Here is a 14,835-nt window from a genome sequence, read left to right on the forward strand (position 1 = left end):
ATTCCTTGGTTTATGCAGGAAACCAATAAAACCCCAGCACGGGGTTTGCTATGTTAACATAGGCCGCAGGCACCCTCTCGAATCACTGGTGGCACCGCACCAGGGCACCCCCTCGAGTGGGTCTTAGAAGCCCAGACAGATACGTAAACACAGAGGGCCCAACGCTCCAAGGATCTCAACAAGAAAAAGGAGAATAGAGAAAAGAACGGAAAAAAAAAAAAGAACAACACGGGGAGACCAAGCTTCAGTGAGCAAGGCCCAGAACTTTATTTTCCAGTGCTGCTTTTATACCCTAAGTTGTGCACATAAAAAATAGGGAAAAGGAGGTATAGAGTCACGCAGAATCACACGGGGTCAGCAATCTTGACACTTATCAGGATCAGGGCTTATTTTGGTATGTCTCATGATATACAAAATTTTAGGTGGTTTACATCATCTTCTTGCCAGGAGGCCTGCTAACACTTTATGGCCCTCTCTCCTAACAAAGGTTACTTAGCTAGAAAAAGGCTTATATTCTTTCAAGGTGATTTTCCTAAAGTCAGGCGCTATTCTTCAAAGACACATGACAAGGTTACATTCCTATAAGGCATGAGTGTAGTGAGCTACAAGAAAGGAATTTATTAACTTAAGATCTGATGTGGTTAAATCAAAGGTTACTACTTATTTTCTCTATATGTGATTAATATATTTCCAAGGATACAATAGAAAATATGGAAACTTTGCAGCAAGCATTGATTCAACAATGAAATCTTTTTTAGTACTATTCTAATGATTTTAACTTCTTCAACAGATTCCTGTATTTAGAATATTAGGCTTTCTGTCCTTGCATGGCTAGGAGGCTGTAAACAGTCACATTCGTAGTTGTAAGAGCCCGGACAAACTTGTCAGGCAAGTTAGAAGGCTATCAGAGGGGCTTGGATTGGAACACTCCTATTAAGCCGAGGAGAACTTTTCAACTACAGCTCTGAATTAATGTTTTCAGAGAAAGGTGGTTGGGGGGAAGCCCCTGTAAGTATTAGAGGACTTGGTAAGAGGCATAAGATAGTAAGGCAGACAGACTCCGGTTTTCTTTGGGGTAGATGCTTGGGTAAGTCCAGGGGGTTGCTCAAGTCCTGATTAGCCTTTGCCCATCAGGCCTCTTCCCCAATTGACCTTTGCCATGGGTAAGATTTCCCTCGCTGGCTCCCGGCAATTTCCTTCCCCATTTTAGGGAACTTTTCAACTATCATCTCCTCAAGTATTTTCCTATGGTCTTTCTTTTTGTCTTCCCCTTCTGGGACTCCAATGACTCGAATGGTGGTGCGTTTAACATTGTCCCAGTGGTCTCTGAGATTGTCCTCATTACTTTTAATTCATTTTTCTTTTTTCCACTCTCTTTCATTGATTATAAAATTCTATCTTCTATCTCACTTATCTTATCTTCTACCCCTGTTATTCTACTGTTGGTTCCCTCCAGAGTGTTTTGGATCTCATTTATGTAATTATTCCTTATGTATTGACTCTTTTTTATTTCTTCTAGGTGCTTGTTTTACCTTTCTTGTATCTTTTCGATCCTTGTCTCCAGGCTATTTATCTGTATCTCCATTTTGTTTTCAAGATTTTGGATCATTTTCATTATCATTATTCGGAATTCTTCATCAGGATTCCCTATCTCTTGCTCTTTTGTTTGGGTTGGTGGGCATTTATTTATTTATCTCTATGTGAAGAGTTTGAGGAGGCAAATACACATTTGCTTACTCACAGTAAGGCAGAGGAAACATGTTGAAATTACACAGGATGCTGGTTGTTTCCCCATAACAATGCCAGGTCATGGTCTAACCCACTATGAATGCCTTCTCCAGCCCCTCTTATCTCATAGAACACCCCTTCCCACAACTATGACAAAGGCTTCCATGGCTGAGAAGAATATACAGGTGCCAAGAGTGTAGCCAACTCAGATCTGACCTATATCTGAACAAGTTGAGAGCAGCCATTACCAGTGTTTATGGAGGTGGCACAGTGGGAGTATCTGGACCTCTGACTGGTGTTCTGGGACTGTCCTGGTATGAACCCAAGCCTATATTGTGCACCCCTTCTTGCGCCAGCACTTTGTTCTTTTGTGGAAAAAATTCCAATGCTGGAAGGGGATACAGCCCACACTAACGTGAAATGGAATAAACATGGACCTGAAACTCAGGGATTCTGTACCATAAACTGGATACTCAAAGTAACTCCCCAATATGCAGAGTTGGCTACTGAGCACAGGAGAATTCCGGACTCTACCTGGCACTGCTTCTGGCCCCTCTATCTCTAGCCTTACCTCTCACCATAGTGAGAATTGCCAATAAACAGAAGCAAAATTAATCTGGAATGTAAAATTATGGAAATGACCTAATAGGAAAAACAAAACAATAAACAAGTTCAAAAGGAGAACAGTTTAAGTGACTTACAGACAACATCAAGTATACTAACATTCACTTTATGGGGTCATAGAGGGAAAAGAGAGAGAAAGGGGTCAAAAATTTGTATTTCTCGTGCGGAATGGGAAAAATATGCAATCTATAATACTCTACCCAGGAAAGTTATCGTCCAGAATTGGAGAGAAGAACTCAGACAAGCGAAAACTAAGAGCTTATCCATACTAAACCAACAAGGAAAGAAATATTAAAGAGTCTTCTCTAAGAGGAAAAAGAAGTAAAAATCTACAGAGAAGGATAAAACTCCCACCAGTACACAGAAACACATAGTAAAGGCTGTGGATCAACCAAGTAGATAATCTAGTATGAAAATTAAAGACACCTGAATTGCAAATTAAATGAGAGCTACATTAAATACCCTATTAAATCAATGGAAAGGGCATCCAGATAGAAAAGCAATAAGAAAACTGTAGTCTTACATTACAGATTAGAGTACTTGAACATAATAGATACATACAGCATTTGTAGTTGTTCTTCAGTTACTAAGTTGTCTAAGTCTTTTGAAACCCCATGGGCTGTAGCCCTCCAGGCTCCTCTGTCCATGGGATTTCCCAGACAAGAACACTGGACTTTATTGCATTTCCTTTTCCAGGGGATCTTGCTGACCCCAGAATCAAATCTGCATCTTCTGCATTGAAGGCAGAATCTTTACGTCTGAGCCACCTGGCATAGGCTATCTCAAAATAGCAGAATACACACGTTCAAGTGCACACAGGATATTTTTTCAGGGATGATCAAATGCTGGGCCACAAAAGAAGTCTCAACACATATAAGAAGACAGAAATTATAGGAAGCACTTTTTCTGACCACAATGGTACAACATAAGAAATCAATTACAGGAGGGGAATATTGCACAAACACAAACATTTGGAGATGACACAACATACTACTAAATACCAATGAGCTAATGAAGAAATCAAAAAGGGAATAAGAAAATACTTTGAGACTAATAAAAACACCAACTTTCCAAAATCTATTGGATTTATCAAAATCAGTTCTAGGGGAAATTGTATAGTGACAGATGCTTCCCTCAAAGCGTGGGGAGAAACTGAAATAAGCAACTTAGCTTACTATATAAATGAAGTAGAAAAAGAAGAATAAATGAAGCCCCGAATCCTCAGAATGCAGACAATAACAAAGATCAGAGAGGATATTAATAAAATTGAGACTTCCTCTTTCATAAAGTAAAAATATATCAGTTAAGTGAAAAGATATTTTTTGAAAAGCTAAACAAAATAATTAAGTCTTTAGCAAGGTTCATCAAAAATAAAAGATAGATGACTCAAACAAATGCAAAGGAGACATTACAGCCAACATCACAGCAACAGGTAAAAATCATAAGAAGATACTACAAATAGTTATATGCCAAAAAATTGCACAACCTAGAAGAAACTGACAAATCTCTAGGACCATACAACCTTTCAAAACTGAATCAGGAAGGAAGGTATAATCTCAATAGTTGAAACACTAGGAGTGAAATTGAATTTATACTAAAAAAAAATCTCTTAGAAAAATAAAGTTCAAAACCGCACAGCTTCACAGCCAAATGTTTACAAACATATGCAGAAGAACTTACACCAAACATTCTCAAACTATTCAAAAAAATTGAGAAAATGCTTTACTCCAAAATTTTGTTATGAAGCTATTATTTTCCTAACACCAAAACCAGACAAAGACACCACCAAAGAGGAAAACTCAATGCCAATATTTCTGTTGAATATAGTTATGAACATTCTTCACAAAATATGAGAGAACCAACTTCAAGATCACATTGAAACCATCATGTACCATGTTCAAGATGGACTTATTACAGGTGTACAAGTATGGTTCAATATCTGGACATTAGACAGTGTGGTACACCACATTATGAAAGAGGACAAAAATCACATGATCATCTCAACAGATGCTGTAAAAACAATTGGCAAAATTCAATATTCATTCATTTCAAAAACTCTCACCAATCTTCATATGGAGGGAATATATCTGAACATAAGGAAAGTGAAAGTGGAAGTCGAACTGTGCCCACTCCAGTACTCTGGCCTAGAGAATTCCATGTAGTGTATAGTCCATGTGGTCGTCTGAACATAATAAAGGTGATTTATAACAAACAGATGATATCTTATTCAGTGGCAAAAAGCTGAAATCTATCCCTCTAAATTAGTAACAAGACACAGATGCCCACTCTTGCCACTTCTAAAACACTAGAAGTACTAGGCACAGCAATCATTCAAGGTAAATAAATAAAAGTCATTCAAATTGGAAGCAAGAAGTAAAACTGTCACTACTTGCAGTTGACATGATACTATAAACAGAAAGCTATCTGTTCCTTTCAATTCAGTTCAGTTCAGTTCAATCGCTCAGTCATGTCTGACACTTTGCGACCCCATGAATCACAGCATGCCAGGCCTCCCTGTCCAACATCAACTCCCGGAGTTCACTCAAACTCAAGTCCATCGAGTCAGTGAGGCCATCCAGCCATCTCATTCTCTGTCGTTCCCTTCTATTGCCCCCAATCCCTCGCAGCATCAGAGTCTTTTCCAGTGAGTCAGCTCATCGCATCAGGTGGCCAAAGTTTTGTACTTTCAGCTTACAAAAAAAAATGATTAAACAAATGAAATCAAGGTTAATTAAAACCCTAAATGAAAGACTGGAAACTAAGAACGGCTTGAAGAAAATGTAGGCAGAACACTCTTTGACATAATTCATAGCAATATTTTTTTCACCTGTCTCCTAAGGCAAAAGAAGCAAAGGTAAAAAATGTGATTAATTAAACTTAAAAGCTTTTGCAGAGGAAACGAAAATACTGACAAAATGAAAAGACAACCTACTGAATGGGAGTAAGTTTTGCAAATGGTATGACTATAAGGGGTTAATATTGAAACGATCTAAACAGATTATCCAACTTGATATTAAAAAGCAAACAAAGAAAAAACAATGGGAAAATCTGATTTTCTCCAAAGAAGATATACAGATGGCACATGAAAAAATGCTGAACATTACTAACTGTCAGAGAAATTAAAACCAAAATCACAAGGAGATATCACCTCACACTCATCAAAATGGCTATCATCAAATCAAAAAGTCTGAAAATAACAAATGTTGGCAAGAATGTGGAGAAAGGGAAGTCCTTGTACTTAACTGGTGGGAATGTAAATTTGTGCAATCAATATGGAAAACATCATGAAAGTTTCTCAAAAAACTAAAAAAAGAACTACCAATTGAGCCAGCAATTCCACTCCGAGGTATACATCAGAAGACAATGAACACTAATTTGAAAATATACATGAATTCTAATGTGTATTACAGCATTATTTACAATAGAAATGATATGAAAGCAACCAGAGAACAAAGCACACATGGTTCCTCTCTTCAAAGCAATCACATGGAGTATGAGATAAGCAAGCATTTGAACACTGTAGTAATCCTGAGAAACAATGGCAGATACATGTTCGTTGAGATGGAAAAATTCTTCGAGCATATTGTACAGAAAAGGAAGGATACAATAGTGCATAGTGTTTGATTCAGTTTCTATAAATTAAAAAAAATTCACTGATTTATATATGCTCATTCAAATATATATGTATTATATTTCCTAGCATTATATAACACATATATATGTTATAAACATTAAGATAGAACAACAAAGACAAAATATTAACAGTGTGTATTTCTATTGACATATTAATTCAGTTCAGTTCCGTTCAGTTGCTCAGTCCTGTCGGACTCTTTGCGACCCCATGAATCACAGCAAGCAAGGCCTCGCTGTCCATTACCAACTCCCGAAGTTCACTCATACTCATGTCCATCGAGTCGGTGATGCCATCCAGCCATCTCATTCTCTGTCATCGCCTTCTCCTTCCGCCCCAAGTCCTTCCGAGCATCAGAGTCTTTTCCATTGAGTCAACTTGTCACATGAGGTGGCCAAAGTATTGTGGTTTCAGCTTTAGCATCAGTCCTTTCAATGAACACCCAGGATTGATCTCCTTTAGAATGGACAGGTTGGATCTCCTTGAAGTCCAAGGGACTCTCAAGAGTCTTCTCCAGGACCACAGTTCATTCAGTATTAGAGTAATCCAGGCCTATGCCCCAACCAGTAACACTTAAGAAGCCAAAGTTGAATGGTTCTATGAAGACCTACAAGACCTTCTAGAATTAACAATCAAAAAAGATGTCCTTTTCAATATAGGGGACTGGAATGCAAAGTAGGAAGTGAAAAAACACCTGGAGTAACACGGAAATTTGGCCTTGGAACACGGATTGAAGCAGGGTAAAGGATAATAGAGTTTTGCCAAGAGAATGCACTGGTCATAGCAAACACCCTCTTCCAACAAAACAATAGAAGACTCCACACATGGACATCACCAGATGGTCAACACCGAAATCAGATTGATTGTATTCTTTGCAGCCAAAGATGGAGAAGCTGTATACAGTTAGCAAAAACAAGACCTGGAGCTGACTGTGGCTCACATCACGAACCCCTTATTGCCCAGTTCAGACTTAAGTTGAAGAAAGTAGGGAAAAACACTAGACCATTCAGATATGACTTAAATCAAATCCCTTATGATTATACAGTGGAAGTGAGAAATAGATTTAAGGGACTAGATCTGACAGATAGAGTTCCTGATGAACTCTGGACGGAGGTTCGTGACATTGTATAGGAGACAGGGACCAAGACCATCCCCATGTAAATGAAATGCAAAAAAGCAAAATGACTGCCTGAGGAGGCCTTACAAATAGCTGTGAAAAGAAGAGAAGCGAAAAGCAAAGTAGTAAAGGAAATATATAAGCATCTGAATGCAGAGTTCCAAAGAATAGCAAGAAGAGATTAGAAAGCCTTCCTTAGCGATCAATGCAAAGAAATCGAGGAAAGCAACAGAATCAGAAAAACAAGAGATCTCTTCAAGAAAATTAGAGATTCCAAGGGAAAATTTCATGCAAAGATAGCCTCGATAAAGGACAGAAATGCTATGAACCTAACAGAAGCAGAAGATATTCAGAAGAGGTGGAAAGAATACACTGAAAAACTGTACAAAAAAGTTCTTCACGACAAAGATAATCACAATGGCATAATCACTCACCTGGAGCCAGACATCTGGGAATGTGAAGTCAAGTGGGCCTTAGGAAGCATCACCACGAACAAAGCTAGTGGAGGTGATGGAATTGCAATTGAGCTATTTCAAACCCTGAAAGATGATGCTGGGAAAGTGCTGCACTCAATATGCCAGGAAATTTGGAATACTCAGCATTGGCCACAAGACTGGAAAAGTTCAGTCTTCATTCCAATCCCAAAGAAAGGCAATGCCAAAGAATGCTCAAACTACCGCACAATTGCACTCATCTCACACGCTAGTAAAATCATGCTCAAAATTCTCCAAGCCAGGCTTCAGCAATATGTGAACCGTCAACTTCCAGATGTTCAAACAGGGTTTAGAAAAGGCAGAGGAACCAGAGATCAAATTGCCAACATCCGCCGGATAATGGAGAAAGCAAGAAAGTTCGAGAAAAACATCTATTTCTGCTTCATAGACTATGGCAAAGCCTTTGACTGTGTGGATCACATGAAATTGTGGAAAATTCTGAAAGAGATGTGAATACCAGACCACCTGACCTGCCTCATGAGGAAGCTATATGCAGGACAGGAAGCAACAATCAGGACTAAACATGGAACAACAGACTGGTTCCAAATTGGAAAAGGAGTACGTCAATGTTGTATATTGTCAGGCTGCTTATTTAACTTTTATGCAGAGTACATCATGAGGAACGCTGGGCTGGAAGAGGCACAAGCTGGAATCAAGATTGCTGGAAGAAATATCAATAACCTCAGATATGCAGATGACACCACCCTTATGGCAAAAGGTGAAGAGGAACTCAAAAGCCTCTGGATGAAAGTGAAAGAGGAGAGTGAAAAGGTTGGCTTGAAGCTCAACATTCAGAAAACAAAGATCATGGCATCTGGTCCCATCATTTCATGGGAAATAGATGGGGAAACATTAGAAACAGTGTCAGATTTTGGAGGAGGGGTTCCAAAATCACTGCAGATGCTGATTGCAGCCATGAAATTAAAAGACGCTTACTCCTTGGAAGGAAATTTATGACCAACATAGATAGTATTTTAAAAAGCAGAAACATTACTTTGCCAACAAAGGTCCGTTTAGTCAAGGCTTTGGTTTTTCCCGTGGTCATGTATGGATGTGAAAGTTGGACTGTGAACAAAGCTGATCGCCGAAGAATTGATGCTTTTGACATACTTATTGGTGTCCTCTAATTTCATTTTCATACTTTTTGAATTTCCATCATCCTGCCCTGTTATACTGTGAATAGAATAAAAATCACTGTGATGTTAAGTTTTGTCAACGTAATTCTCAAGTTAGGCTGGCCTTCACATTCTTGTTGGGTTTAAAATATTAGCTATACTATATGCGGCACATGGGATCAAGTTACAGCTGTTTGGAGTGGCATATAGATAAGCACTGCTGACAGGCATGCCTGGGAATACAATGAAAAGAATGATGTACAAAAGTTAGGGTGAAGGTGGGATGATTTGGAAGAATGGCCTATCATACTTTAAATGAGTCACCAGTCCAGGTTCGACGCATGATACAAGATGCTCGGGGCTGGTGCACGGGGATGACCTGGAGGGAGGATATGGGGAGGAGGGAGGTGGGAGGGGGGTTCAAGAAAGGGAACACATGTATACCCGGGGCGGATTCATGTCAATGTATGGCAAAACCAACCAATAAAACTGGACCCAAAGTGTCCTTATGTAACAGAGCAACATGAGCATAGTCCTTAGCAGGTAGCCATTGCTCTGCCTTACTTCTCCACATCCTGTTACTAGCAACAGGTCTTACCTAGCGATTGGACAGTTCATCCTAGAGTCCCGCTCATAAGCAACCAAATATCAGTGAGGTACCTACGGGTACGTCTCCTGCTCAGCTAATGATCAGCTACACAGTGGGCCCTACCTGATGATAACTGTCAATGAGGGACCACTGGGGAAGTGATTAAGTCAAGGGTCGGTGGTGCAGAGGTCATGTGACTCTTGCCTTTGGGCACCTTAATTTTTTTTTCTTTTATTTTAATCAGGAATGTATTTCTGGTAGATGGGGCAAGTTGAGTTTCCCTACTCAATATGAGAGTTGAAGTGTCCCCAACAAATTTAGTTGAGGAGACATTGAACACTTTCTTTGCTCTGATGTGTAATCTTATGGAGATGGTGTATTGACTTGGGACAACAGACTGAGGACTCACCAAATGTTGGAGTCTCTAAAGCTCATTGGATTAGAAAAAACATACAACATGTTCTTAATTACCTTTTTCCCTGATAAGTGCTTCCGTTTAAGTTCCTTAAGCCCCTCAAGAACCCCCAATAGGAAGAGAGTGGTCTAGAGATGAAATGACTAGAGAATTCTGAAGTGCTGAAATGGGATGAAAAGTGTTCATACAGGGATGGAGGAGGCAGGAGTGTTGAAGGGAGACGTTTAAGTCAGAGAATAAAGGGCATTGAAGGAAAGTCTGAAGGTCATGAGCAGAAACACCATGTCTCTGAATCACCACTCCCCAGAATCAGCAAACAGAGTTGTAAGCAGTGGGTAAGTTGTATCAAGTCCTCACTCAGCCTACACTAGCCCATGTTCATAGGAAAGTGGTACATTGTGATGTCTAACACCCCAATGTCACCATTGGCTGGGGACTGCCTAGCTGACCAATCAAATTGAAGGGTGTGGCTCCTCATTGTCCTGAGAAGGTATATATAGGGGGGTCATTGGCAGAGATTCTGGGTTAGGCCACGTCGTGGGATCATCTTGACTAAGGGAACCAGGAAGCCACAGAAGCCAAGAAGAGTTGCCACGTGGTTTACTTCAAGGATGAAAGGTAGAATGATGACCCGTTTTCAACGGAGATACAGAGGCAGTATGAATGTAAGATGACTCCATCTATGCTCCCCATGTTCTCCATTGACTTTGCTGCCCAAGACCTCTACACTGCCCTTGCCTGGCACAAAAGACCTCATCAGCCCACATCCCTTTTTCACGAAATCTCCCTTGCAACTCAGTTGTTATTCTCTTTCCTCAAAACTAATCACTTCTCTTCTCTTTCCAGGCACGAAATATGACCATGAGGGTCAGAAGACCTCTACAAGGGACCTTAAGAAAGAAAATCCAATCATATGCCACTCAGTCGAAGAAGGTGAAGAATACAAGAAAACCAAACTGGTTTTCCTGTTCCTGTGTACGTAAGACACTGAATCAACGCCGAAAAAATTACCAAAATATGAGGCAGAGTCCAAGAAGGAGGCAGAATCGAAAGAGAAGGTAAAATCAGCCGTCCCAGAATGAGAGACCTTGGAGAAACACAACTTGGGCAGCAAGTAACTGAATACCAAAGGTCAGACATTTTAGAATTGTTTCTCTAGACGACTGCTTTCTTACAAATGACCAACCAGGAAAAGACTGACTCTCACACTAACATAGTAAACTGATGGTTGCCATTAAAATAAACATCAAATGGTGAAAAGATATTTGTGTGTGTGTATGTGTGTCTGCTGCTGGCAAATTTGGCCTTGGAGCACGGAATGAAGCAGGGCAAAGGCTAATAGAGTTTTGTCAAGAGAATGCACTGGTCATAGCAAACACCCTCTTCCAACAACACAAGAGAAGACTCTACACATGGACATCACCAGATGGTCAACACCGAAATCAGATTGATTATATTCTTTGCAACCAAAGATGGAGAAGCTGTATACAGTTAGGGAAAACAAGACCAGGAGTTGACTGTGGCTCAGATCATGAACTCCTTATTGCGAAGTTCAGACTTAAATTGAAGAAAGTAGGGAAAACCACTAGACCATTCAGATATGACCTCAATCAAATCCCTTATGATTATGCAGTGGAAGTGAGAAATAGATTTAAGGGACTAGATCTGATTGATAGAGTGCCTGATGAACTCTGGACGGAGGTTCGTGACATTGTACAGGAGACAGGGACCAAGAGCATCCCCATGGAAAAGAAATGCAAAAGAGCGAAATGGCTGTCTGAGGAGGCCTTACAAATAGCTGTAAAAAGAAGAGAGGCGAAAAGCAAAGGAGAAAAGGAAAGATATAAGCATCTGAATGCAGAGTTCCAAAGAATAGCAAGGAGAGATAAGAAAGCCTTCCTCAGTGATCAATGCAAAGAAATAGAGAAAAACAACAGAATAGGAAAAACAAGAGACCTCTTCAAGAAAATTAGAGATTCCAAGGGAACATTTCATGCAAAGATGGGCTCGATAAAGGACAGAAATGGTATGGACCTAACAGAAGCAGAAGATATTAAGAAGAGGTGGCAGGAATACACAGAAGAACTGTACAAAAAAGATCTTCACGACCAAGATAGTCACGATAACGTGATCACTGACCTAGAGCCAGACATCTTGGAATGTGAAGTCAAGTGGGCCTTAGAAAGCATCACTACGAACAAAGCTAGTGGAGGTGATGGAATTCCAGTTGAGCTATTTCAAGTCTTGAAAGATGATGCTGTGAAAGTGCTGCACTCAATATGCCAGCAGATTTGGAAAACTCAGCAGTGGCCACAGGACTGGAAGAGGTCAGTCTTCATTCCAATCCCAAAGAAAGGCAATGCCAAAGAATGCTCAAACTACCGCACAATTGCACTCATCTCACACGCTAGTAAAGTCATGCTCAAAATTCTCCAAGCCAGGCTTCAGCAGTATGTAAACCGTGAACTCCCAGATGTTCAAGCAGGTTTTAGAAAAGGCAGAGGCACCAGAGATCAAATTGCCAACATCCGCTGGATCATGGAGAAAGCAAGAGAGTTTCAGAAAAACATCTATTTCTGCTTCATTGACTATGCCAAAGCCTTTGACTGTGTGGATCACAATAAACTGTGGAACATTCTGAAAGAGATGGGAATCCCAGACCACCTGACCTGCCTCTTGAGAAACCTGTATGCAGGTCAGGAAGCAACAGTTAGAACCGGTCATGGAACAACAGACTGGTTCCAAATAGGAAAAGGAGTACGTCAAGGCTGTATATTGTCACCTTGCTTATTTAACTTATATGCAGAGTACATCATGAGGAACGCTGGGCTGGAAGAAGCACAAGGTGGAATCAAGATTGCTGGGATAAATATCAATAACCTCAGATATGCAGATGACACTACCCTTATGGCAGAAAGTGAAGAGGAACTCAAAAGCCTCTTGATGAAAGTGAAAGAGGAGAGTGAAAAGGTTGGCTTGAAGCTCAACATTCAGAAAACAAAGATCATGGCATCTGGTCCCATCACTTCATGGGAAATAGATGGAAAAACAGTGGAAACAGTGTCAGACTTTGTTTTTTTGGGCTCCAAAATCACTGCAGATGCTGATTGCAGCCATGAAATTAAAAGACGCTTGCTCCTTGGAAGGAAAGTTATGACCAACCTTGATAGTATATTAAAAAGCAGAGACATTACTTTGCCGACCAAGGTCCGTCTAGTCAAGGCAATGGTTTTTCCCGTGGTCATGTATGGATGTGAGAGTTGGACTGTGAAGAAAGCTGATCGCCGAAGAATCGATGCTTTTGAACTGTGGTGTTGGAGAAGACTCTTGAGAGTCCCTTATACTGCAAGGAGATCCAACCAGTCCATTCTAAAGGAGATCAATCCTGGATGTTCATTGGAGGGACTGATGCTAAAGCTGAAACTCCAATACTTTGGCCACCTCATGAGACGAGTTGACTCACTGGAAAAGACTCTGATGCTGGGAAAGGTTGGGGGCAGGAGGAGAAGGGGACGACAGAGAATGAGATGGCTGGATGGCATCACCGACTCGGTGAACATGAGTTTGAGTGTACTCCGGGCGTTGGTGATGGACAGGGAGGCCTGGCGTGCTCTGATTCATGGGGTCGCGGAGAGTCGGACACGACTGAGCGACTGAACTGAACTGAACTTAACTGATATGTGTCTGGGTGTGTGTGAATTTTCTGTTGGGAAGGGAGGGGAGGGAGAAAAGAGGTGGACACCTGAATGGGAAGGGTTGTGGAGTCCAGGAATTTGGGGAACAGACCCTCAGACCCCCGTTAACCAGAGAGTAGAGGTCTGGACTGGGACAGGAGTCTGTACTGAAGATGAATAAGCCTGCCTAACAATTGATGTCAGAGGCAAGGTTTAGGCTTGTGTGGTTACTGCCTTTGTTTGGGGTGTGGAATTACATTAGGGTCTAGATTGCCAGAACCCAGATAGGAAGAGGGTTCAACATGGGGATGGTGAATGTCATACTTCCCCTGAGAAAAGCAGGCAGAAATCACCTCCTGGCCACCTACGTCATAAAGGGCTTTGTTGCATCACTCGCCTATGCTGTCAGCTAAAGGTGCTCAGGAGGCACAAAATGCTGATACAAATAAAGCCCACAGCTAGCACTCCCAACGATTAAAATAATTTTTGGAGGGAACATTGTTCTCCTAATAAATTGATGGGAGCAGTGTGTTCCCACGGTCAGGGCAGTGGAGATGGCCCAATCCCGGTGCATATTACAAACAAGATCACCACAGACAGATCATTTTCTGTTTTGGGGGGCACCATGCAGTTTGTGGGATCTGAGTTCCCTGACCAGGGATTGAAAACTTTTGTGTTCCTTGTTAATTTTCTGTTTAGTCTATTTATCCACAGGTGTGAGTGGGATTTTTTTTTTTTATAAATGATAGCAATGTTATCCTTGTTTTAATTTTTTTTATTTTTTGTAATTAATTTATTTTTTATTGGAGGCAAATTATTTTACAATATTATATTGGTTGGTTTTGCCATACATTGATATGAATTTGCCCCATGTTTACATAAGTTCCCCCTCCTGAACCCCCCTCCCACCTCCCTCCTCCCTTTATCCTCCCTCTGGGTCATCCCCGCATGCCAGCCCCGAGCATCCTGTAACATGCATTGACCCTGAACTAGTGATTCGTTTCACATATGACAACATACGTGTTTCAATGCCATTCTCCCAAAACATCCCACCCTCACCCTTTCCCATAGAGTCCCAAAGACTGCTCTATACATCTGTGTCTCTTGCTGTCTCGTATACAGGGTTATCATTTGCATCTTTCTAAATTCCATATATATGTGTTAGTATACTGTATTGGTGTTTTTCTTTCTGGCTTACTTCACTCTGTATAATAGGCTCCAGTTTCATCCACCTCATTAGAACTGATTCAAATGAAGCAACTGATAAAGGATTAATCTCCAAATTATACAAGCAGCTCCTGCAGCTCAATTCCAGAAAAATAAATGACCCAATCAAAAAATGGGCCAAAGAACTAAACAGAAATTTCTCCAAAGAAGACATAAAGATGGCTAACAAACACATGAAAAAATGCTCAACATCCCTCATAATCAGAGAGATGCAAATCGAA

Source organism: Moschus berezovskii, chromosome 22 (genome assembly GCF_049115385.1).
Source record: "Moschus berezovskii isolate FMDL1 chromosome 22, NW_MosBer_1.0, whole genome shotgun sequence".
In the NCBI taxonomy this organism is placed as follows: Eukaryota; Metazoa; Chordata; class Mammalia; order Artiodactyla; family Moschidae; genus Moschus; species Moschus berezovskii.